The following is a 23,248-nucleotide window of genomic DNA, read 5'->3' on the forward strand; positions in this document are numbered from 1 at the left end:
TTTAAGGGCCAACTCTGAGCCAGACTCCGACCTCGGCACTGGAGATATGACAGCAATGAGCAAGAAAACCAAGTCCTTGTTGTCAAGGAGCTTAAATTTTAGTAGGGGGCAGAGACCATGCACATGTTAAATGGTAGGTGGGATTAGGGATGTATTACTAAGTGCTAAAAGGAAAAATCCAAAGGGCAATAATGGTGGGTGACTGGGGAGGAGTCAGAGAGATCTCTCTGAGGTAATGGTTGAGCTAGAAACTTAATGATAGGAAAGAACTTGCCTTGTAAAGCCTTAGAAAGGAGAAGGCTCCAGGAAAAAAACATGTGAAGGCCTTGAGTGTTTAAGGGTCTCAGAGGAAGGAAGTATGGCTCATACATATTAGGTGGGTGAGGTGGAGGAGATCTGGTTGGGTTGTGAAGGGCCATGGTCATAAGTTGAAACTTCAGGGAAAAATTATATCAGATTTTCCATTTAAATTACGGATCTGGCTTCTGAGTGGAGGATAGATCATAGCAGGGTGAAAAGCATGCTGGGAGACCATTAGGAAGCCATGACAGCAGTTTGGAAGGGGGTGAGGGTGCCCCGGTATGGTTTCAGATGGGGTTGCAAGCAGAGACTACCATGATTCTTGGGGGCTGGAAAGGAGTTGAGAGAGTAAGGCATCCATGCCCCTGCAGGCATGCGGCTCACATTCAAGCCTCCTCAAGACAGAATCTGCAAAGACAGTAATGTTTCCTATGGTTGTAAAAACCTTTCCCAGAAGAAGATCCATGTGTCTTCCTAAAACCATAGCTTCTCAGAAGTGGAGGGGTTCCAGGGGTCCCCTAGTACAATCTCCACTCTTCTCCTCTGTTTGCCTTCAGAACATCCCCAGCAAGGAACTAGCCAGGTTACACTTGAATATCCCCATGACAGGGGAGCACTGCACAATCATCTTTGACTGGGCTAAACTCCCTAATATTTCCATCTTAATTTGACTCTCCAGAAAAAAAGAAAGAAAGGAAAAATGTGTCTGGACCACTCATGTTGCCCAAGATAGCCTCTTCTCCCTTCTGAGCCTAACAGAAAATTTCTCCATGATTTTAACCTCAGTTCCTTACCTGAGTATCCTGCACAATATTGGGCATCAAGCCACACAACACACAACAGAATGCGCAGGACGTGTCTTTAGCACATCAGTGAAGTCAGCCGTGCACAGTACCTGGCAAAGTGTAACTTCCCTCTGCGTGGTGGTTGTTATTGCTTTTGTGGTCACTGTTATTATTTTCATTGTTATTGGTCTCAGGAACAATCGTATTGTGCTATTAAAGCTTGTTTTGTTTGGAGATCTGCCCCATGTGCTCATTTGAGTGTCTCCAGGTATCAGACAACAGGACAGATGACATTTGTTCTTACACTTGTGTCACTTTGCACCTGCTACTCTTTCTACTTCCAACACCCTTCCCCTCCTTCATTCTCTTGTAAAGTCACATTAACCACTCAAGATGTGGCCCAGGTACCACCTTCTCTGTACAACCCTCTTCATACCTCTTTCTCTCCCTCTCTTCCTCTCTCTCTCTCTCTCTCTCTCTCTCTCTCTCACACACACACACACACACACACACACACACACACACAGCAGGAAGATGCTATGCATCTTCCCCTGTCTCAACTCATCTCATCCTCACAAATATCCTAGAATGCAGGTGTTACTGTTATCCCATTTTATAGACAGGAAGACTGAGGCTGGAGAGGGGAAGTGACTCCTTGCCAAATTAGCTGTTGGTCCTGAAAGTCAATGTCATTTCCTCAGGAAAGCTGGTCCTGGCCAATGCTTCACAGAGGTCAGACCCTGCCCCAGGGAAACCCGTGGCTCCTTGACATTACACTGAGCCCAGCTTGTAAAGATGTCTTCATTTGTTCCAGTATTCGATGATGTCCATCTTCCCCCTTGAGACTTCCAGCCCAGTGGGGTCAGGGACTAAATCTGCCTACATCATTTTTATATTCCCAGAGCATGATAAGCAGCGGGTGCCCAAAAATAATTGAGGAAAAATAGAAAGGAGGACAGGGAGGAAGTCCACATAAAAACAACAAAGGGCAGTAACAGGTTCTCCTAGGGAGCATTGTCCAGTTGTGTAATTCTGGAACTGCATGGGGAGGAGGACCCTGGGCTCTGATGCCTTCCCCCCAGAGGAAGTGAGGCCCTCCATGATCTTCTCTACTTGCAATAAGCCTTTTTCTGCCCACATAGGTTCTTTTGGACCCACAGAGCCCCCTGAGCTAAGAAGGCCTGTTCTCTGCCACCTGTGTGCCTTCCCCTTCATTCTTAACCAAGCTAAGCTGTCTTGGCCCCATGCCTCCCTGCTGGGAGCTGGAGAAGCAATTAATCCTGCAGGGCCCCCCACTGCTATTGGAAACAGGAAACTCCTGGAAGCCTGACAGCTGTGCATGTTGGCAGAGAGGGCCCACCCAGGCTGCTCTAAATACAGGCTGACCTGGCAAGGAGCTCAGGAGGGGGTGCCCTCCTGGGGCAAGCAGTGAAAAGACAACTCTAGGACAACATTCATCTTCCCTCTTCCCACAACTGTCTAGTGAGGACTTCTAAGAGGGGATCAGTCACCTGAAGCCACAGTGAAGCAGACACTAGCCCATCGAGAATTCCAAAGACCAGGGGATAAGGCATGGCTTGATCTCTAACATGCTGTGTCACTGTGTGACCTTAGGCAACTCACTTCAACTCTCTGAATCTGGGTATCTGAATCTCTGTATCTCATTTCCATCCCAAACTTGGAGTGCCACCAGCTAAAGAAGACTGGAGTCTCTATCTACCTTCTGGTACACAGTTAACCATCTTAATGTTTGGATGGATGGATGGATGGATGGATGGATGGATGGGTGGACGGATGAATAGATAGGCAAATCTCACTAAACATGATGCACATCTTCTTGGTGACATCATGAATATATATTCCCAGTCTTGAGAGCTAGCAGGCATGGATTTCTGGTTGCAAAGTGTCAGGTACTGGGTTCTAGGAGAAATGTCCTAGAATCCATGGAATCAGATCACTGTGTCCCACCACACCACCAACCTCGATGGATTCTGTCACCACTTTCCAGAATGTATTGGGCCCTCCTCCTTAGGAAATTCCAATCAGCCCCTGTGGGTCCTGATGCAGTTCTTACCTGCACCTAAATGTCCTCCCTCTGCATACAATCCTAAAAGGTTGGAGATAAAGAGATCTCAAGGATTATTGAATCGAACCCACTTGTGTAACAATAACTACCACAACAATTTAAAAAGCTCTAACTTCTAAGTATTGTGTTCATTATTTCACACATGGGGTTGCATTTACTCACAGTTCTCTGAGACGCAAGACCCTTTCTATACATAATACATACACACATTCTATCTATAATTCTCAATTAAAAGTATTAAATGTACTAGATACTTTCAAATTATTTTTCATGGTGACATAAAGCTCTCATGAAGGCTAAAATGTAAGCATCTTTTTTCTAGGCTTAATCTACTCCTGTGCTTTTCTGGGACCCTAAACATGCACTTAGTCCTTCTTTGAGGTGATTCAGCACTGCCTGCAGATAGGGAATATTATTGTCACTTTAGAGACAAAGAATTGTAAGTGCAGAAAGATGAGGACGAAATCCCTGCAGTTAGCAAGTGGTAGAACCAACGTTCGAACCCAGATCTGTCAGATTCCAAAACTCCCACCTCCTCTTTAACAAAACCTCCATCTTCAATGGGGAGATCAAGACCTAGCAAGGGCAGATGGCTTGCCCAGGGTCACACATGTAGTCCAGAACCCAGGTTAAGATGCCTTCTCTTGGCTTCTTCCATCAGCCAGTTTCCAAAGCCATGTGCTCAAAGATTCTGCCAGACCCCTTCGTCCCCAGTGTGGCAACTCTGTTTCCAGCCATGGCGGAGCCCTGGGTGCACTGTGACCATGAGCAACATAAAACGAGTGAAAATATTTCCATTAGATTTTTTCCTTTTGATGGGTGAGAATTTTCCAGGTCTGGGCACCTTTGAAATCTCCCAATGTCAGCCATCATCAGCTGGAACTGGCACCTCTGGTAATAAATTGAGAATGTCACATCTCCCAAACTGCATTATTACCGTTTATAATTTTGATTGTTCATTTGCATACGAAAATTAGTCCTGTGACATGCGTGAATTTTATTTTATTCTTGAACTAATTATAAACAAGAATGCCACATTATTTACATAACTAATTATTGTTCCTTATGTTCCCCTGTTTTTAAATGGGGGGCCTGTTCTCCATTGGTTAACTACGCAGATGAAAAATCCAAGAACATTTCTAAAGTTTAGGAACTTGCTCTATTTGCATCAAATACAAATTCCTTTGAATGAGAGATAATATGCTTTCCATTTTAATAGGCCTAAATTAGGTTGATCTTAATTTATAGTTAATTTGAATGAATAATTCCTGTCTACCTGAGTCTGTTTTTTCAGCAGCTCATTGTAAATGTTTATTAACCCATAAATCTTCTGCCTTCCTTTAGGAGGTGATTTTAAGGGCCCCCCAAACTAGAAAGAGTATGCTGCAGAGGGGGGAAAAAGTCACACAAGCAATTAAGAAACCCTGGTACAAGTCCTTGTGCTGTTAGCTACATGCTGTGTGCCTTTAGGCAAACACCTAACCCTCTCTGGGCCTCAGGTTTCTTAATCCTTAAATGAGTGGGTTGAATTAGATGGCTGCTAAGATTCTGACCCTCTTCAACATTATGGGGGGGGGGGCGGGGGGAGGCAGAAAGTTCTAGGTATCTTCTTCATCTTGCCTTCGATGAACATGCTCCCTCAATCTCTCTTTTGATTAAGATTTTAAATCTGTCTCCACTCATGGGGAACTGACCCATTTTATTGGCCCATATAAAAGAAGGGGAGAAGTTTCTACCAAGAAGAAGACTGGAGGGGCTGCCAGGCTAATGGCTGTGTTCAAGGCACTGAACCTTTGGGCAGACAGGGGTTGGGCAGACCACACTGCTGGGGCTCTGCAGAGGCTCCTTCTAGCTGACAATCATACCCAAAGGCATGAACCACACTGCCGTGTCTATAGGGGAAAAGACCTCTGGAGTCTGAAAGACCTGGATTTCAACCTCTGTTTTGTCTCTTCCTCTGAAAGATGACTTCACGTGTCTGAGACTCCGTGTGTCAAATGAGAATCACAATCCTCCCCAGTTCCAGGGAATTGCTGGAGGATCAAACAAGAGAGTAACATGCAAATTGTCTGGGACCTAAACCGGTGCTCAAAGCTAAATCCTGGTCTTTCCTGCTCACGATTTGACCTCTGGAGGTAAGAAAGAAGAAAATGATGATATACGGATTGAGTGCTTCTTCTTCAGATTTGGCCCAAGAGTCCCTACTTCAAGGAAGCACTCTCTGACCTCCCAAATGAGGTCGGACGCATCACGGGAGCCTCTCAGGGATCCATGCACCACCCTTCATGGCAGTGATCACAATCACAATGTCACATTTCTGTGTGTGATGTCTGTCTTGACCATCACCACCGCCATCCAGCAGAGATGGACACCATGTCTGTTTTTATCTCTATCACATCTCTCAAGGGCTAGTCTCTAGCCAGTTCTCAATAAGTATTTGACCGATTAACGACCAAGCATTTGCCCTAGTTGGCCAACATAATCTTCACAAGATGGGCTCTGCTACTGTCATACCAACTTCACAGATGAGGAAACTGAGGCTCAAAAGGAAAAATCCCAGCTCAAGGTTACAGGCCGACTAAGTGGTGGACTTTAGGTTTCAACACTGACCTGAAGAAGTTCAGTCTCTTAGACTATTGTTCACCCGTCACCCAGAGATGAGACAAAATGGAGGGCCAGTAAAGCCGGGCTGAGTGGGTCCTTCCTCCGGAAGTCATCCAAAGTTAGTCTCTCGGTGCGTCTCCTGAAAAGGGTGCTGGCTGGTCTTTGAGGCACTCTCCAGGCAGAGGGGCCCCGTGCAGAACCCAAGGAAAAGAAAGGCAGGCTAAGCACCACTGACATTGGGTGGCATTTCTCCATAACTAGTAGCGAAAGGTCTATCACCCTTCGCAAGAGGCATAGCCACAATGCCAATAGCCCAACCCTCCTGAGGCATCGACCTGCCTCTGACCACCCCACTTTTGCTTTTAGATTTCCCCTATAGAAAAAGATTCTCCCCAGAGCAGGCAAATCATATCAATTCTTAAATTAACTCCATCCACTGAACCCTTGCTTCTGATGCTGTGATGGGTATTGAGGACAAGGGGATAAATAAACACGACACAATATTAAAAGCCCACTGTTTAGATGGGGGAGTTTAGATGCTCAAGATAACCTTCTCCCAGACCCAAATATTCCCAGGACCCTGCAGCTCTCCCCCACCTTGCTGCTGAAGCCACTGCACCCGACCCATCGTGTCAGACATGGCCCCGGCTTCAGCTAACACTTCCTCCAGAGCATCTGTTACAACAGGGGCAGAGAAGGAAACTAATTCCCCTTCACCTCACCCCAGGTTCTGGGATTCTTTTTGGCCCGAGGCAGAAAAAAAAAAAAAAAAAAAAAGAGCAGAGTCTTGGGATGGAGAACTTAGACTGTAGGCAGCCATGTTTGTACCACATGACCCCTGACCTTCCCTCGCCAGAGTTGATTGGACCGAGGGTAGTCACCTGATGGAAAGGCAGGCAATCCACAGGCCTGTGAACCCAGTTCTATGCCAGGCATCTGTATCCTCTAAGACCCGCGGCCCCTGGGACGTTTGGTTGTTTCAAGTCAACACTTGATTATGTCTGCCGTGTGCGAGGTCTGCCCTGCTGGGGAAAATTTTTAGATCGTCTGCATTTTGTAGTGGGCTGCAAAAACAGGAACTGCGTCCATGCACTTCGCCACGTCATGTTGAAGAGTCTTTGTACTGTGATTCTGAGCTTGGTTCTGTGTGACTAGCTTTGGCCATCGGGACGTTAGCAAATCGGGATGCTAGCTTGTTGGAGGATGGGGCTGAGCCACCATCTCAGAGGGGGCCAGCCTAGGACAGCACACAGCCCATGAGCGAGCGAGCCCAGCAAAGACCAGAAGGAACCCCCAGCCTAGCCCAGGCTGCCTGAGCCCTAAACATTATTCCTATACACCGCTGATGCTTGGGTTGGTTCACAGCATTATTTTTTCCAGCCTTATTGAGGTACATATAATTGACATATAACATTGTGTGAGTTTAAGGTGTGCGACATGTTGATTTAAATAGACGTATATTGCAAAGTAATTACCTCCATTGCGTTAGCTAATCCCTCTGTCCCATCACATAATTACCATTTCTTTTTTGTGGTGAAAACACTCAAGATCTACTCTCTTAGCAACTCTCAAGTATATAATACAGTATTACTAACTCTAATCACCACGCTGTACATTAGATCCCTGGAATATTTTCAATTTTATACCCGGAAGTTTGTACCCTTTGACTGACACTTCCCCATTGCCCCCAATCCCTAACCCCTGGTAACCATCATTCTTCTCTCTATTTCTGTGACTTTGGCTTTTTCAGATTCTGTATGTAAGAGACATCAGACAGTATTTGTCTTTCTCCGTCTGACTTGTTTCACTTGGCATAATGCCCTCAAGGTTTATCCATATTGCAAATGACAGGATTACCTTCTTATGGTTGAATGATATTCCTGTGTGTGTGTGTGTGTGTGTGTGTGTGTGTGTGACAACTTCTTCATCCATCTATCTATCGATGGACACTCAAGTCTTCTCCATGACTTGGTTATTGTGAGTAACACAGCAATGACCAGGGGAGTGCAGATATCTCCACAAGATGCCATATTCCTTTTCTTTGGATAAATTCTCAAAAGTGGAATTGCTGGATCCTAAAGTAGTTTTGTTTTTGTTTTTGTTTTTGTTTTTGTTTTTGTTTTTGTTTTTGTTTTGAAGAGCCTCCATGCTGTTTCCAGAGTGGCTGCACCAGTTTGCATCCCCACCAACTGTTCATGGGGTCCGCTTTTCTCCACATGCTCGTCAACACTTGTTGCTTGTGTTTTTGGTGTTAGGCATTCTGACAGGGACCAGGTGACATCTCATTGTCATTTTGATTTGCATTTCTCTGATGATTAGCTGTACCGAGCACCTTTTCATGCACTCTACCTGGGCATTTTTTTTTAAGTAGGCTTCACGCCCAGTACAGAGCCCAATGCCGGGCTTGAACTCACGACCCTGATATCAAGACCTGAGCTGAGATCAAGAAGGGCTTAACTGAATGAGCCACCCAGGCGCCCCTTCCCCGGCATTATTGTATCAGTCTATAACCAATACAAATGTGTATATCATTTTACACTTCGCCCAACAACTTCTTGCAAATCATTTCATCGGGGCCTCCATTCCTCACCTATTGAAAAAAGACAAATTACTTTCTCTAGTTCACACAATTAGAAAAGAAAGGGAGCCCTTGCTCCCATATTCACTCATTCCTTTACTGCCCAGCCACGCTCCCACATGCAATAAATGGTCAGTATGTGCCATACCGACTACATACCAAGCATCGTTCTCAACGTTGAGTTTTCAAGAGGAAAAAATAAAAGCCAAAAGGCATAAATTCCTGCTGTCATTGAGCTTAAATTCAATTTTCCTTTTAAAATCCGTTCATTCGTTCATCATCTGCTCCCTGAGCACTTACTGTGTGTCTGGCACTGTATAGGCAAGTGAGGTCAGTCCTTTGTACTCAAGGATCTGAGAATCTCAGCATTTGGGTTACTGCCTGTCACACCCGCCAGACGGGACTTCTGGACATGGGAATAACAGAGCCATGAACTCCAAACAGGTCACAAATGCGTACTTGAAACATGTTTGGTTGAGGCGGAAGTGGAAATTAAATCCTCGTTCTCTTGGCCTGGGAGGGACTTTGCATTGACACAATTATCCTTCTGCTCAGTTTGAAATATTTGTTCAAACATTTATTTCTGTAATTGAGCAGAGAGTGCTGAACAGAGCTTCAAACAAAAGGGTCTCCATGCGCTGGACTCTGTGACCTCTCCCCCGAGTCCATTCAATGATCAGACAAGGGCGAATATGGCCGTCAATTGGGTGTTTTAGGTAGAGACACGGTTGTCCAAGCGGTCACGGAACTCAGCGACCCCAATACCAATGACTGTGGTCTGCGGTTTAGTGAATGATGTATCCTTTGTTTTTCTAAGTTGTATTACCTGTTCATTATTCAAAAAGGTTGGAAGTTGGAAGGGGCCATGACTGGAATGAACAGCAACTCTCACTTCATGCAGACAACCTTTCTAGAACGTTCCTCAGAGATGAGGGCCATCTGAGCTTCTCAAAAGCGTCCACCAATACGGGGCTCCGCACCTTATAAAGACATGACACCCAAAAGCCGTGCCTTGGTAGAGACCCCCATGAGGAAAGAAATTCATCAGCTCAGCTGAGGGGGCGAGGGTGAGGGTGAGGACTTGGCCCCCGATGGCCCTGTGGTTTCCTTGGCCCCTTGAACGCTGGTGAGACAGGAAGGAAGGACAGGGAAGGGAGGGAGGGAGGGAAAGAAAGAGACAGAGAGAGACGCTATCGGAGAAACACTGCTGTTTTGACGTGGTTTCCAAGTAATTGCAGTTACCAAGAAAGAAAATTGTTTTCCTTGCAGAAGTCAAGAGAGCGTTTCCTTCCCCTTCACCTCCCCCATCGCTGTGTTTGCGCACACAAGGCTGTCAGCCTGTGGTTTTGTTATGTTCACATTTCTGTGTTGAGACACGGCTCTACACGGGCGTCGGGTGAAAGAGAATGTCCAGGTTCCCGGCGTTGGTGACTAAGGGAGGCTGCTTCGAGTCTCCACAGTAGGGCTTAGACCATGGCCATCTGCCACACTGCCGCGACCAGCTGGAAAATAAATAAAACCGGGCAAGTGGGAGAACTGGGTCCTGATCCTCATTCTGCGTTCACAGGCTATGTGACCCTGGGCAACCAAATGGATTCTGAGGCCGTCCATCCCTTTGCTGACATGCTGACATCCCTCAAGCCAGTTTCTTTTCTCAAGGAGTGAAATAAATGACCACATTGCTCACTCAAAATGGCCAAACAAGAATTTCTCCACTTTTAAGCAACTACAGGACCAAGCAGCAGAAATTCAAGAATGTGAGATCCTCAGTGTAAGAAATATACTCTTTCCCCCACAAGGCAAGCCGCTGACCATCCAGAACCTTCTGTGTTCACCACTGTACTTAATCACTCTGCATAGCAACTGTAGGAGGTAAGTATCATTGCTATCCTCAGTTTGCAGATGAGAAAACTAAAGCCCAAGGAGATAAAGTGACTTGTTCAAGGTCACCCAGAGGAACAGGGATGCTAACCCCTAGCTGTTTGAGTCCAAATTATTTCCACTATCCTTGGCTGCCACTTGAGTGTCATTGCGAACATACAACCTGCCCTGACAGTCCCCAATGACCTCAGGGAAAATGCCCGGGCTCTTCTTTCCCCTCTAAAGTGGCCCTTTCTCAGGGCACCTGGGTGGCTCAGTCAGTGAAGCATCCAACTCTTGATTTTGTGAGATCAAGTCCCACATGAGGCTCTGCACTGATATCCGGAGGCTGCTTGAGATTCTCTCTCTCTCTCTCTCTCTCTCTCTCTCTCTCTCCACCCCTCCCCAACCCTCAAAAAAAATAAGGCCTCCACCAACTAGTTTTGTTTTGTTTTGTTTTCAGAAATACAGGTGATGCCAAGCTCCAGCTCTGAGCAGAGAGACCTCAGGCTGGCTTTTAATTAGGAGGCCCCTGATTGTTTGTTGTGACTTTAGTAACAAGCATCCTGAGCCCTGGGGAAATCATTAAACAGGCACAAAGGCAACCAGACTTGTTCAGGACTCATGCTAGAGGACAGAGAAGAAGGAGGAGGGGTGATGTCCCTTCTCGAGGAGTGTCCTGCTGCTTCCACGCCCAGATAGAAAACAAACAGGACCAGACTCTGGTCAAGGAGGGAAGCCGCTGTGTCGTTTCTGCCCCTGCTCCCCCCGCTCAGTGCTCCCTACAAGGGGAGGCAAAACCACTCTGTCTTCTGTCCATTTCTGCCCACCTGGGGAACGGTCCCAGAGCCTAGGTCTTGGAGCTGGAAGGGACGTAGAGGCCACCCACTATCCCCCAAGTCTGTGTCACCTCTGGACAGCTCTAAATATGAGACGTAGTTTTCTGTGGTCGAGACAAGTCCCGTGACCCTGCAACTTGAACCTCATTTGTCTTAAGTATTCTTCTCTCTTTAGACATTCATCGAGCACATATTCACTGAAGTTTATGTTTGGTGTTAGATGAGCTAGATGCTGGGGGCATAATGGTGATCGGGAACAGTCCTCATCGTCAGTGGGGACACTGACATATCCCACAGTATCCAAGTCTAATCGTTGCAAGGTTTAACACATACAGTTTCCTTAATTGTTTCTTTGGGGACATGATTTTGGCCACTCACCAATTTGTCATCTCAAAGTTACAAACCTGATACTTAGGTCAGTCCCCCGGGGAGACATGATCATGTCCCACGTTACACACACCCCACACCCAAACTCACACGTTTACAAACTCGACCATTCAAAAGACAGTTATTGAGCACCTACCAGGTACCAAGGGGCCAACTGTGAATAAAAACAGGCATTGGCTTTGCTTCCCTGGAGCTTTCAGGCTGCATAGAATAAGAGGCATTCGTCAAACAGGCATGAGAATAAATACAGTAGTGCCTTTGGAGCCATGGGTGATGTGGAAATGAACAGGTGCCGTGAAGGAAGGTGCAGACCCCTCAGGTGGGAACTGACCCACCTGGGAGACACAGGGGGAAGCTCCTGGAAAGAGGTGAGCTCTTCAGGCCCCAAAAGATGAAAGCTTGCAGCCACATGATGTCCAGACTGAAAGAGGAGCACAGGGCGGCCCCCAGGCGACCATAGGGATGGTCTGTCTGAAGACTTGAAAGCTTCCAGATAGAGCGAGGTAGGTGAGGGTGGGATGGCCCCAGATGGGGTTAGAAAAGAAGCCACAGTCAGGCGGGCGCTTGTCCAAGCCAGAGTCTTGGGGATCTTCTCCAGGATCCCAGAGAGCTGCTACAAGTTAGAAGCGAGAATTGCTGTGAGCCACTTCCGGTTTGAAGACCCAGCCCAGAAGAGGCAATGGCGGAAGTGGAGGGAGGCCAGGAAGGAGACTCGTGCAGCGAGCCACAGCCCCACATCTTCATACACCCTCGCCCACCCGCATTCACCTGCCCTTTTATCACGCACACGCAGAGATTCCAGAGGAAACAGGCAGACAAAAAAAGGAGGCGGCTGGAGTGTGCACGATAGGGCATGGTTGGGGTTGGTATGGGCGGAGCTGGGAGACCTTATGGCTAACCTTCCTGTTTGGTCCCTCGACCTCAGCTCCCTCACCTAAAAAATGGAGGCTTGAGAATTAAGAATAACACGTGCATGGGACTCTGGAAAGTCTCTTTGGGTAAGGACTCTGTGGGTGAGGTTTCTATTCCCTATAGAATAAACATTGTGAAAGGTAACGAGTCGCCCATCACTAGAGGCCTTCAAGCACAAGGTGGGCAACCACAACGTTAGGGAACTGAAATGGGGAGAATGAGGGTAAATAGTTATTCACTCCCGACTATCTGCCAGTTATTGGGACAAACGTCTGTATGCCTTATTAACCGCTTTTAACAAAAATGTGAAGTCAGAATTTTTAACCCCCTTTGGCAGATGAGAAAACTAAGGCTTGCCCGAGGTCACTCCGCTAGGAATGAAGAAAGCTAGCATGTTTCGGATGCTTACCGCGTGCCAGAGACTAGGCTAAGTGCTTTACAGGTGTTATACTGTGTCATCTCCCAGAAATGCTCGGAAGCATGCTGTCCCTATTTTATGGATGAGAAAACTGAGGCCAGGGCAGATTAGCAGGTCACCCAGTGTCATACAGTGAGGAAGTGAGAGTGTCTGCATTCTAGCCCCAGAGCCCTGATTCCGACACTAAATTCCCTCTAGAAATATCAGTTCTCACTTTCAAAGTCAATTCTGGCTGACCTTGAAATGCATCCTCTTGGCTCCTGCCCCTGCGGAGTCCCCTGGGCCCCCTGGCAATCTGGAAATTCCCTTCGGGAAGCCAGAAGTCTGAAATCAAGGTGTCTTCAGGACCACGCTCCCTCCAAAGGCTCTACTGGAAGGATCCACTCCAGGCCTCTCTCCAAGATTCTGGCAGGTTCCTTGGCTTGTGGAAGCATTGTTCCAGTCTTCACATGGAGCTTTCCCCAGATGTGTGTCTGTCTCCACCTCTCCCCTTTCTGTAAGAACAGCAGATGTATCGGATGAGGGGCCCACCCTACTCCAGCATGACCTCATCTTTACCAATTACATCTGGAAGGACCCCGTTTCTGATGTCCCCTTCTGGGGCACGGAGCGCTGGGACTTCAACATAGGAATTTGGGCTGGGGGTGGGAAGACGCAATTCAACCCCATGTGTCCCCCACGCCATGTGTCTCTGCCTGTTGAGAGCAGGTAGGCGGTGAGGCTCTAATGGACCCTGGACGACTGCTGGTGCCACGTCCCCTCCCTCCATTCTGCACTACCTCCCAGCCCCACCCCTCTGTGCTGAGCCCAGGGCTCTGTTTTGGGTCCTGCTGTCATCCTGTATTAGCCACAGCCTGGGGCCTGGCTGCCTCTGCAGCGGAGCAGCCAGGAAGCAGGGAGGAAGCCCCCATCCCTTCCAGGAGAGGCGGGTGAATATTTCATACGGTGCAAGAGAGTGGAATTGCGTACAGCCACCTCCTGCAAACTCAACATGACAACTCATAATGGGACGATATCAGTACAAATCCAGCCTCGCGGCAGCCCGGACCCTCCTGATAATTCCTCACATATTGTGCTCACGTTACTGTAAATACAATCCCTAACTCAGGCTTCCATCATAACCGGCCGATCGGAGGGAATCACCCCATTTCTGCAGCTGAGAAGATTGAGGCCCGCAGAAGGCAACTGGCCCGCAGTCACGCAGTGGGGGAGTGGTGGCCCCCTTGGGCAAGGGCCAAGGAAGCATAGAAGGAATGAGTAGGGCTGGTCCCTGGTGCTCCTTCGGGGAAGAGTGGGGAGCAAGACAGAGATGTCTAGAGGGTCAAGGCCTGGTGCGGGGTGGGGGTGTTAGGGGATGGGTGCCGTATAGGTGTGGTAGACCAAGAAAGAGCTAGGTGCTGGGGTACAAGCAAGAAAGAAATGGATCCCAAGGAAGTCACTGGGATCGCTGGACACGGGCAAGAGGTGAATCAGGCATCAGGAGTGGGGCACTGGACTGTGACAAAGAGAAATTCCCAAGCCAGAGGGAGAAGGCTTTCATGCTTCCTCCTGATTGGCTCATCAGGAGGAGGGCCCTGTCAATGTGTGGGACAGTAAGGAACATTCAGTCCCTGGAACAGAGACTGAGCTTCAGGGAAGTCTCCAGTTTGGGCGGAAAATCCATAGCTTCACAAGGAACCAAGACTGGAGCCTGGACGCGGGAAGCAGGAGAGCGTGTTGGTTTCTTCTCCTTTTGTCCCCCACCCTGAGTCCGTTCTTCTTCCTTCCCTGCTCTGCTCTGAGTCCCAAGACGCTGACTCTCGGGAGCCAATCACCCAGTCTTCTGGCTTGGGATGAGATAACGACTCCAGAGTCAAAGGTGGGGAAGTACCAGATACCAAAAGGCCAGTGGGGATCTCAGAGGGACTTCTTGAGGATGAAGCCATCACAGAGGAAAGAGAGGCTGAAAAATAAATGCCTGTGCTTCATTAAGGCATCTGGATTCAGCCATGCCTAAAGGCTTACTTCTAGAGTTTTCAATGAGATGATCCAACATAGTTCCTTCTTCCCTTTAAAAGCTACACCCCGCCTCCGAAGGAGTCCAGACGGGCTCGGGTGATCTTGCAGCGAGCAATTCACTTGTAATGGAACTGACCATGGTTTGAATCACGGCTCTACATGACCTTGGGCAAAATACCCCATTCTCCAAGTCTATTCTTTCACACCTGCAATGTCCCTGGAGGAAGAACAAAATAGAACAATACCTATAAAAGCACCTAGGTCCTATTAGATACACCCAATAAATGAGTCTGCCTCCAACTCTCTCCCCTCTCTGTGTCCCCAGTGGAGCCAGGCACTGATGAGCTCATACGTGCCCACGGTGCCCACGAGACAACTGCACAGTCTTCTACTGTGGTGTTCTCTTCCGCGCCTTGGAACACTAGTGAAAAACTCTCATCCTGTGTGATCTGGAGCACGCGGCATGACTTCCCTGAGCCTCAGATGCCTCAAACGTATAGTGAAGATATGAATATGACTTCCCACGTGCCGTGAAACTGAGTTCACACACGTAAAGTGTTCGAACAGGGTCTGGGACATGAGAAATGCTCAGTACGTGGCTGGTTATTTTGGTGGTGGTGGTGGTGGTTTTAATCATAATAAGTCTTGTGATTGTGGACCACCGGCTGTGGTCTCATGTATACACCATCTCACGCGGACCTCGATAACACAACCCTGTGAGGCTGGTGACGATGGCCCGACAGCCCCGATGGGCGACAGCTCAGGGAAGCTGAGCTGCTTACCTGAGTCGTGGGGCTGGGATTCGAGCGTGAGAGCCCCACCCCAAGATCGATGTGTCTAAGGACTACGCTCCCCAGGATGGCGTCCCCACCCACGTTCCGTCAGCCACCATCCCTGAACTTAGAAAGGCATCTTTTTGGCGCTCCACGAGTGCAAGCCGTCCAGAGAATGTTCCCGAGTTTGCTTCTCCAGCCACCCCCTTTTGCAAGCACGCTTTCTGCTCGTGTGAATGAAACCCACTAAATGGTATGGCATCTGCTCTAATTATAGGCTCCCCAGCCTGTGCCAAGAGGAAGTTGGTTGATGTACACTTGAGTAGATTTCAAATCAGATTTTGTGAGTCCCCAGCATGAGGGAAGGAGGCCAAGTTCTCCTCCAGAAGAAAATAACGGGAAATGCCAGCATCATGTGAGTGTTCTGGGCTCCTTTCCTGCGGGAGCAGGTGACGCCTTCTGCTCCCCAGGTTACAGAGCCCTTTCCCCAGCTGTTTTTACTCATCTCTGGCCTTTTCCAGGAGCTGGGAAGCGGTGGGGAACTAACGGGAGAAGGAATGGCAGGTGCTGGGCTGGAGGATTATGTAGCAAAATGGCAACAAGACTTTGCAGTCAGAGGAAACCAGATTCCGCGCACGGCGCTGCGTCGTCTCAGCTTCCACGGCCTCTCGGAGTCTGAAGCTCATTATCTACCAAATGGGGTGGCGGCGCTGGCCCGCAAGACGCTCCAAGGGTCTGAGTCGCACTGTTTCTTCCACGGTCATCCAATTTATACGGGCAGCCCACTTTGCAGCGCACTGCGCCAGTTACCGTCGCGAAGAAGATGCCGCCCTGGGCTCCTTGGAGCCCCCGGTCCGGCCAGGAGCAGGCTGCTGGTGCGCCTCCTTAGCACACACTGTGAGGAAAGAAAAAGAGGGGTCCGCGGGAGGAGGGGTGCTGCTCCAGAACTGGCGCTTCAGGGAGGACTTCCTGGAGGAGGCACACGTAGGCTACAATCTCAAAGGTGACTGGAATCAAGAAAGGATGAGAGAAGGAGTGATCTCCACGTGGGAAGAGCCGTGTGAGGACCCAGAAAGGGGACGACACGGCACGTTCCAGAAACGTCAATTAGCATGGCCACAAATTGGGAGGGGAATGGCCAAAATACAGAAATGTTTTGTTGTCGTTTTTTTTTTTTTTTTATCATGGAATTCCATAGAGCCAGTCAAGACAAACATTAACAAAGAATACTGTATAACATGGGGGTTGTTCAGGAGAGACTGGGTGAGTTGCAATTGATATTGCTACATGAGTCCTAATGATGTAAAAATAATAATAATAATAATAATAATAATAATAATAATAATATACGTGTGAATGTGTTTTAAAAGAGTCCGGAAAGATATACATAAAAATGAGAACAGTAATTATCTCCAAAGGATGGGATTATGGATGGGTTTTCTTTCTTTTTTTTTTTTTTAATTTCCCAATTTACTGCAATGAGCATGCATTGCATTTGTAATCAGAATATAGTTCTTTAAATAGTAGGAATGTTATTAATATAGATAGCGATATATAGATGCAGATCTAATAAGCCTTGCTGCAAGGATTATGCCTGATAATCGTGCAGAGCCTTTCAGAGCCGCACAGTGGGCACCCCTTGCATGGGCACCCGGGGGCACCTGCCAAATTGGCCAGAGCCCCCTCGGTGCCCATCCTACACTTCGTGCAGTGACCAGCAGGGGCTGAGGCCACTTGAGCTCCAGCCCAACAGGGCTCAGTCCGGTGGGGACACGGGCAGAAGCGCGGATGACGCCAGTGACAGCGTGGCCAGAGCTCAGCACCCAGAGGGAGAGCAGTCCACCCAGCTTTGAGGTCCAGAGAGGTGAAACCACATGTCTAATGTGTGTCATAGTGGGGACTCATCACTTTTCTTGACATGAAACCAATCCAAGGTGGGGGAAGAAACTATTTTAAGGCAATGAAAGGGGCTTATAGGCTCATGTAGCACAAAAGTCTAAGGGAGCAGCATCAGGCATGGCTGGATCCAGGCACTTGGTGATCTGTCTTTCTCCATCTCTCAGTGTGCTTTGTTGGTGATAGTTTTACTCTCGGGCAAACTCTCCCTCAGGGAGGCAAGATGACCAGAAACAGTCTGGATATACCCCAACCTCCGCAGCAACCCCAACAGAAACCCAACTATCATTGGACCAGCTTGGATTTGTGTGACCTTCCAACCCGCTCTCTGTGGAAGGATTGCCCAGGCCAGGGTGGCAAGCCCACCCCTTACACTGGGAGGAGCCCTGGGTGTAGGAGGGGACCATTCCCACCAAGCAAGAACAAGAATCTGCCATCAAAACCCACAGAGTGGAATGGAGCCACCGAGAGGCAGTGTCCCACTCTGCAGGGGTTTGACCCGGCGCCGTCTCACTCACAGCCTGTGTGTTAACCAGTTTGCTCCAGTCCCTCTATTTTGATTGCCTCTTTCTAATTCCCTGGCCCTGGGCTGACCTCTCTCAGAGTCGCCTCTCGCAGCCCTCTGAACGGAGCTCTGGTACTTAACAGTCATGCCAAGCCAGTGATGGATGGCGGCTGTCACGAGGGCTCTTCAAAGGGGACGGGCAGCAGCAGGCCCGGAAATGACTCTTCAGTAGGGATGAAACCCAAATGGAAACACACACACAGTGGGGCCACCTCAGCCTCTTGCGGATGCTCTCCTTTGGCCCCGTGTCCCCATTTCCAATTTGTACCCCAGGCCTGGAGGCAAAGCACAATGTCCCAGGCTACTCGAGGAGACAGAAATCTTAGCAGAAATTGAATCACGTGACTATCCTAGCAGCCAAATCACTGTTTGTCTCTTTCTGTTCTCAGAATGCCAGCCCTCGAAGATGCTCCAGGCGGCTTCTCACCCCACCTTCCCATCGAGCAGGGAAGGCCCAGAGAGGGCAAGTTCCTGTGCAAAGATTGCATAGCCAGGGAGTGGCGGTGGAGCTAGGATTGGAAAGGAAACTGAGCTGATATTAACTGCGTTAAAATAAAAGGAAAGAGAGCTGATATTAACTGCCTACCTACTGTGTGCCAGGCCCGTGCAGAGGGCTTTAGACAGGCTTTCGCTGTTCGTGCAAACAACAGGGTAAAACTTTAAGGACAAACCCTCTGGGTGTGTAAGGCAGGAAAGAACCCGAGTTCTATACCGTGGCCCAGCTCTGCGGCACGTCCCTGGTGGAATCATCTCTGGTTCTGGGACTCAGTGTCTCCATTTAGAAAACAAAGCCGATGGCTCCAAGGGTATTTCCATCTCAGCATCCCAGATTGTGTGGTAGAGGCCATCCCGGGGGGTTGGGAAGGGCCCTCTTTCTAGCCATGACAGCCAGAGCTGGGGTCACAAGTTGACTGTGTGAGCAGCAGTGGCATTGAAGGAGGGCAGCGTTAACTAGGAGGATAAAGTCCTAACCGTGGATGGAGCCCCTCTTGACGCAACTCCTGCCACCCCTCCATCCGCAATGCCTCCTGCCCCGCCCCGGCTAGCATACCTGGTCACTTGGAAACACTCGAGCTGCTGGGAACAAACCCCCTCTCCTTCGCCTCCAGGCCACCTCCAGGTCCCTTCCGCCTGGGACCCCTTCCTCCCCAAGCGCACTCCCTTGCTAACTCCTACTCATGCTCGCTTCCTTCTAGGTCACCCCCCTCGCCCTTACCCCACCCCCCAAATTAGTTTAGGATAATCCCCCCATCACATCCCCACACCCTCTATTCCCCATCAGAGCACTTTTTACCAATTTTGCTGTCTCATGCAGACCTATTTGTCCCACCAGATTGTCCATGCCTCGAGGTCAAGACCGCGTTGAGTCATGGCTGGATCCCTGACACCCAGAACCAGGCCTGGCACACAGGGTGCACAGAAGAAGAATGAACCCCAACGAAACTGGAGTGGTATTGGGGATCCCAAGGGTTTGGGGGGAGATGAGGCCCCAGAAGGCCCCTCTGAGCACCAAACAGCAGGGTGCCTTGGCTTCCCAGTTTCCAGGACTCCTGTCCCCCAGCTACACATACTGTCAGTAGTAATAATAGCAATATCAGTCACAGGGATTGTATTTCAAGCTGGGAGTCTCTGGACAGGAGACCCGTCACCGTGCTCCCGAACCATCGCGGAGGCCTCCTCCTGGCCTCCCAGAGTCCGCCCTCGTCCTCCTTCTCCTCACTGCAGCCAGAGCGATCCTTCAAGAAGGCAGACGAGACCATGCCCCTCCTCTGGACACAACCCTCCAGAGTCCCACCAAAAGCCCAAGCCCTTTGAAACTCCCCACGAGCCTGTCGCAGTTTGGGAGCCCAGCCAGGATGGTCCTTTCTCACACAATCTGGAATGTGGAGAAGGAAGAAACTCTGGGGTCATCGATTCCATCTTGTAAAAGGAGAAACTGAGATGTATCTAAGCTTGCACACTTGGGATGGAAGCTGGGGGAAGGGGAGGGGATGGGAGGGGAGGGGAGGGGAGGGGAGGGGAGGGAAAGGAAGATATCTGGCCAGAAGAGAAGCCAGGCACGGATGCGGGCCCCTGGGGACCTGGGAGTGAGGTGGATCATTGGAGGTGGCCACATCAGGTGGAAATGGCCAGGCCCTTAAACCCCTGCTGTTGTCAGTCAATGGATGTGGATGGTGAGGACAGCAAGGTCGCTCTCTGCAGCTGAGCCACCCGTGATGAGGGTGACAGCTGAGAGCCACAAGCCAATGACAACATATTGGGTCACTGTGGCCACAAAGCCTTCCCCCGAGGAGAGTCCTAACAAAGTCTCCGCTCAGCCCGCCTCCCATTACCTCTCTGAGCTCAGTTCTCCTCCCCTACTCCACCCACCCTCACCTCCTCCTTCCTCAAACATGACCACACCTTCCTACCTCAGGGCCTTTGCTCTTGCTTGTCTCTCCTCCTTGAGGGCTTTCCCCCGGCTCTGTCCATGCCTCGTTCCCTCACTGTCTTGAGGACTCTGCTCCAATGTCCCCTTATCAGAGCACCCTCCCTTGACACCCCCTCAATTAAAAAGCAGCTCCCTACTCCTCCCACACCCCCTGCCTCTCCCCCCACTGCTGCCATCAACATACTGTATAATCCTCGCTGTTATCTTCTGTGTCCCTCCGTTTGAACGTAAGGCCCCAGGACGTCCTGTCCGAAGCACTGCGTCTACCCAGCCCCAAGCCCAGATCCTGTACTTTGTAGGCACTCAGTAAATATCTGTGGGCTGAATCAATAAGCTCCCAGTTCTTCACTCACAGTGCAAGAGCCCCTGACTTTAATGGCTTCCCCATTTATCAGCTCTTGACAAGGCTCCAGGCCTAAGCACCCCAACATGCTCATGACGTCTCTGCTGTAGCTGTTACTTGAATTCTCATGAGCCCCATTTTGCAGAGGAGGCCACTGAGGCTAAGACAGTGAAGTGTCTCGCCCAAGGGCATGCACCAGGGAGCAGCCGGGCCATTGCAAGCAGCAGGGACTGTCAGACTCCTTCCGACAAAGGGTAGGTGTGCAGTCTGACACTCAGGCGTCCGGCCGCCCCTTGGCTCGTCTTCCTATTCCACGGTCAAGTCTGCAATTGCTCTCTGACTGTAATAGTGTTTATTAACTTCCCCCTGAGCTCATTACTGAGCAGCTACCTCATCACCTGCCACCTGCACTCAGAGCTGGGAGTGACTGTTCCCAGCCCATAACGAGCCCCAACATCTGCCCCAACTGCAGTCACAGAATCAGCCTCCAGCTTTACCCAGAAGTTCAAGAGCAAGGGTGCGGAGCTGGCCCTTCCTCCGCCCCCACCCCTCGCCACCACTTTGGCGCCGTAAGTCAAGCAAGACTCCATCTGAGTCACCCAAATCTCTCTGTCCCATCAGCCATCCCTGCTCTAGTCCCACATATATCTTGACACTGTGACAAAATCACTGCTACCTGGAACTCATCCTCAGCACAGCCGAAGAGTGTGCCCTTTGGGAACTTTCTGTGACAACGTGGTCAACTGTCAGACAGACCTGAGCTTTGCCGTCGACTCACTCTGTGCTCTTGCGGGAGCTGGCCGACCTCTCCGAGCCTCAGTTTTCCCATCTCTGTAATGGGCATGATTATTCCCTCTACAAATGTTTGCTGTGTGAGTTACATAAAATAACGGATGTGTTGAGCCCAAGACAATGTCTGGTGAGAGCTCAACCATTCAGGGCTGACTTCTCCCTTACACACACCAGGCAGCGTGTGTAGGGACCACAATCCTTTCAGGGGACCATGACGATGTTTCCATTTCTTCTAAAATTAAAATCAACTTTTGAATATAATCCAGCCTGAATTATATTCCTCTTTATAGCAACGCAGTCATAAAATAGAGTTTTAAATTATTTATTTATTTCCTTCTTTTGAGAGAGAGCATGCAGGGGAGGGGCAGAGAAAGAGGAAGAGAGAGAATCCCAAGCAGGCTCCATGCTGTCAGTGCAGAGCCCAACACGGGGCTCAATCCAATGAACTGTGAGGTCATGACCTGAGCTCAAACCAAGAGTTCGACGATCAACCGACTGAGCCACCCAGCGCCCCCAGGTTTTAATTACTTTCTAACAGAGGAAGGGACCCACAAAACCAAAAACGCCCCGGGCCCAGGAACGCCATGGTACAGCCCTGTTCCCTTCTATTGGGAGCCAGAGGCAAGCAAGGTCTAGACACAGGCTGGAACCCAGAGAGGGCATTTCATCATCTTGACCTGCAGCTCTGATCATCTGATGCATCTCAAGGCTTTGAGAGTCACATGGTCAGTCAACAACCAAGTCCTTTTGCAGCCAAACCCATTGGTTTATTCTTGCAACAAACACTTGATTTGTCTGAGCTCTGACTCTGAACCAGGCACGGTCTGGGCTCAAATACCAATGTGGGCACCTGCTAGAGCTCCATGAACTTGGGAACCTTACCTTACCTCTGTGTGCCATCAATAAAGTGGGAGACGCGAGGTTGCCCAAGTTCAGACAATTAATCTGGGTAAAGTTTTGAGAAGACGGCACCGCACGTAATAAGCACTCCATAATGATCGCCCCAGTCAGCACCCTGGACATGGTCCCTGCCCTGATTCAGCCCGCCATACACAATTCATTAACGAGCACGTTAATGAATGCGTTGGCCTTTGTGGTCATTAGTGCTGTGAAGGCAATGAAAAGAGGTGAGCTGGACAATAACCGGAGGCTTCTTACTCAGAGCAGCCCAGGGAGACTTGGCTAAGGCAGTGCCATTTAAGCAGAGCCCTGGAGCACCAAGGAGGCAGCCCTGGGAGGGCCAGAGACAGCTCATTCAGAGGCCTTGGGGAGGAGCTCCAGGGAAACCAGCGTGATCAAGCCTACAACAGCCCCATCACTGCTCCTAACCTGCACAGAGGACAAGTCCTCCCCTGGTCTATTGCACTTAAAACTTGGGGCGCTCCCTGGAGGCAGGCGTGGGAATTACCCCCGTTTTACAGATGAGGCCCCTGAGACCCAGAGAGGGGATGAATGGGCCTCCTTTGCAACCAGACACGGTGGAAAACGCCCAGAATACAGGGGACTCGGAGCATCGCCCCAACAATGGCTCCAGCGAGCTTTGTGAGCTCAGTAAGGTCACCAGCCTCTCTCACTGTCCAGGTTTCGAGGAGGATGATAGTCCTTCCCCCCAAACATATCTGGGAGGAAACCCGTTATTTTCCACCATCGGGCGGTATTCTTACGGACCCCAAAAGCAGTC

The sequence above is a fragment of the Panthera onca genome, chromosome D3, assembly GCF_046562875.1.
Source record: "Panthera onca isolate mPanOnc1 chromosome D3, mPanOnc1 haplotype 2, whole genome shotgun sequence".
NCBI lineage: Eukaryota > Metazoa > Chordata > Mammalia > Carnivora > Felidae > Panthera > Panthera onca.